Below are 3,817 nucleotides of genomic sequence, written 5' to 3'. Positions count from 1 at the left end.
CTTTCAGAAACATGAATCTGAGCCCATCACAACTCTGCCTTACAGCCCCACAGATACTTTGCAGGCTAAATGTGCATCATAGGTGTATAAGTCCCACTCAATCTGGCCCCAGTTCACCTCTCCAGCCTCATTTCCCACTCTTCTCCCTCAGGCTGTCCACCTTTCCTGAGTAACTTTGCTTAGGCACCCCTGCACACACGTTCGTGGTCCAGCCTCCGTGTGGTCACCTCCACCTGGAATTTCCCTTTTCCCTCCACTGCTCTGCCCTTGGCCACAACTTCCATGTGTGCATTTTTTTAAATACATCCTTCCTTGACTCCCAAAGTAGACCCCCTGGAGCTCTACTCTGCCTTCTTCTCTACTCTAAGGTAGAGTTAACATTTCCCCTCTCTATGCATTCTATATGTAAGCAAACCCAAAGCATTATCAACTTTAAGGGGAACCATTATTTTGTTGTTCGGTCACTAAGTCATGTCAGACTCTTTGTGACCCCATGGACTGTAGCCCACCAGCCTCCTCTGTTCATAGAATTCTCCAGGCAAGAATACTGGAGTGGGTTGCCATTCCCTTCTCCAGGGGATCTTCCTACCCAGATATTGAACCCAGGTCTCTAGCATTGCAGGTGTATTCTTTACCATCTGAACCACCAGGGAAGCCACCATTATTTTACATACCACCAAACGTAATATTTAAACTATGACATGATTTTTTTTTCATTCTTTATAGTTTTTATTTTATTCTTATTGAACAAGCTATTATAGATTTATTTGGAAATAAGGTTTTATAATATATCACTTTTGCATATATGCAAAGGAACCTAAGTCTCCCACTTTACAGGTGGATTCTTTACCAGCTGAGCCACAAGGGAAGCCCAACAATACTAAAATGAGTGGCCTATCCCTTCTCCAGCAGATCTTCCTGACCCAGGAATTGAACTGGGGTCACCTGCATTGCAGGTGGATTCATTACTGACTGAGCTATCAGGAAAGCCTAATATACAGAGCAATCTGCTTATTTACTTTATTTATGAATGAATAAGTAAATATTTATTTGGCTGTGCCAGGTCTTAAGTTCTGGCATGTGGGATCTTTAGTTGCAGCATGCAAACTCTTAATTGCTGCCTGTGGGATATAGTTCCCAGGAATCAAACCTGGGCTCCCTTCATTGGGAATGCAGAGTCTTAGCCACTGGACCACAAGGGAAGTTTCTTACTTGATTTATTTTGTTTATTGTCTCTCTCCACTACTGGAATGCCAATTCCACAGTGCAAGGTTTTTTTTATTTTTATTTTACTTTATTTTACTTTACAATACTGTATTGATTTTGCCATACATCAACATGAATCCGTCACGGGTGTACACATGTTTCCAATCCTGAAACCCCCTCCCATTTCCCTCCCCATAACATCTCTCTGGGTCATCCCAGTGCACCACCCTAAGCATCTTGTATCCTGCATCAAACCTACACTGGCGATTCATTTCTTGTATGATATTATACATGTTTCAATGCCATTCTCCCAAATCATCCCACCCTCGCCCTCTCCCATAGAGTCCAAAAGACTGTTCTATACATCTGTGTCTCTTATGCTGTCTCACGTACAGGGTTATCGTTGCCATCTTTCTAAATTTCATATATATGCATTAGTATACTGTATTGGTGTTTTTCTTTCTGGCTTTCTTCACTCTGTATAATCGGCTCCAGTTTCATCCACCTCATTAGAACTGACTCAAATGTATTCATTTTAATGGCTGAGTAATACTCCATTGTGTATATGTACCACAGCTTTCTTATCCATTCATCTGCTGATGGACATCTAGGTTGCTTCCATGTCCTGGCTACTATAAACAGTGCTACGATGAACACTGGGGTACACGTGTCTCTTTCAATTCTGGTTTCCTCGGTGTGTATGCCCAATAGTGGGATTGCTGGGTCATAAAGCAGTTCTATTTGCAATTTTTAAAGGAATCTCCACACTGTTCTCCATAGTGGCTGTGCTAGTTTGCATTCCCACCAACAGTGTAAGAGGGTTCCCTTTTCTCCACACCCTCTCCAGCATTTATTGCTTATAGACTTTTGGATCTCAGCCATTCTGACAGGCGTGAAATGGTACCTCATTGTGTTTTTTATTTTTTATTTTTTAAATTTTAAAATCTTTAATTCTTACATGCGTTCCCAAACATGACCCCCCGCTCCCACCTCCCTCCCCACAACATCTCTCTGGGTCATCCCCATGCACCAGCCCCAAGCATGCTGCACCCTACGTCAGACATGGACTGGCGATTCAATTCTTACATGATAGTATACATGTTAGAATTCCCATTCTCCCAAATCATCCCACCCTCTCCCTCTCCCTCTGAGTCCAAAAGTCCGTTATACACATCTGTGTCTTTTTTCCTGTCTTGCATACAGGGTCGTCATTGCCATCTTCCTAAATTCCATATATATGTGTTAGTATACTGTATTGGTGTTTTTCTTTCTGGCTTACTTCACTCTGTATAATCGGCTCCAGCTTCATCCATCTCATCAGAACTGATTCAAATGAATTCTTTTTAATGGCTGAGTAATACTCCATTGTGTATATGTACCACAGCTTTCTTATCCATTCATCTGCTGATGGACATCTAGGTTGTTTCCATGTCCTGGCTATTATAAACAGTGCTGCGATGAACATTGAGGTACATGTGTCTCTTTCAATTCTGGTTTCCTCGGTGTGTATGCCCAGCAGTGGGATTGCTGGGTCATAAGGTAGTTCTATTTGCAATTTTTTAAGGAATCTCCACACTGTTCTCCATAGTGGCTGTACTAGTTTGCATTCCCACCAACCGTGTAGGAGGGTTCCCTTTTCTCCACACCCTCTCCAGCATTTATTGCTTGCAGACTTTTGGATCGCAGCCATTCTGACTGGTGTGAAGTGGTACCTCATTGTGGTTTTGATTTGCATTTCTCTAATAATGAGTGATGTTGAGCATCTTTTCATGTGTTTGTTAGCCATCCGTATGTCTTCTTTGGAGAAATGTCTATTTAGTTCTTTGGCCCATTTTTTGATTGGGTCGTTTATTTTTCTGGAAAAAAATATGGAACGCTTCACGAATTTGCGTGTCATCCTTGCGCAGGGGCCATGCTAATCTTCTCTGTATCGTTCCAATTTTAGTATATGTGCTGCCGAAGCGAGCACCTCATTGTGGTTTTGATTTACATTTCTCTGATAATGAGTGATGTTGAGCATCTTTTCATGTGTTTGTTAGCCATCCGTATGTCTTCTTTGGAGAAATGTCTGTTTAGTTCTTTGGCCCATTTTTTGATTGGGTCTTTTATCTTTCTAGAATTGGGCTGCAGGTGTTGCTTGTATATTTTTGAGATTAGTTGTTTGTCAGTTGCTTCATTTGCTATTATTTTCTCCCATTCTGAAGTCTGTCTTTTCACCTTGCTTATAGTTTCCTTTGTTGTGCAGAAGCTTTTAATGTTAATTAGATCTCATTTGTTTATTTTTGCTTTTATTTCCAGTATTCTGGGAGGTGGGTCATAGAGGATTCTGCTGTGATTTATGTCAGAGAGTGTTTTGCCTATGTTCTCCTCTAGGAGTTTTATAGTTTCTGGTCTTATGTTTAGATCTTTAATCCATTTCAGTTTATTTTTGTGTACGGTGTTAGAAAGTGTTCTAGTTTCATTCTTTTACAAGTGGTTGACCAGTTTCCCCAGCATCACTTGTTAAAGAGATTGTCTTTACTCCATTGCATATTCTTGCCTCCTTTGTTAAAGATAAGGTGTCCATAGGTGCGTGGATTTATCTCTGGGCTTTCTATTTTGTTCCATTGAT

General features: G+C 41.1%; 1 non-coding gene across 1 annotated transcript; it reads right to left on the bottom strand.

Moving 5' to 3' along the window:
• Positions 1-3,068: 3,068 nt before the first annotated feature.
• Positions 3,069-3,175, bottom strand: LOC138441946 (U6 spliceosomal RNA). The gene has a single exon (XR_011257504.1). It is a non-coding gene; the product is annotated as a U6 spliceosomal RNA (small nuclear RNA).
• Positions 3,176-3,817: the final 642 nt, after the last annotated feature.

Source organism: Ovis canadensis, chromosome 5 (genome assembly GCF_042477335.2).
Source record: "Ovis canadensis isolate MfBH-ARS-UI-01 breed Bighorn chromosome 5, ARS-UI_OviCan_v2, whole genome shotgun sequence".
NCBI lineage: Eukaryota > Metazoa > Chordata > Mammalia > Artiodactyla > Bovidae > Ovis > Ovis canadensis.
This window is presented reverse-complemented; position numbering and strand designations above follow the sequence as displayed.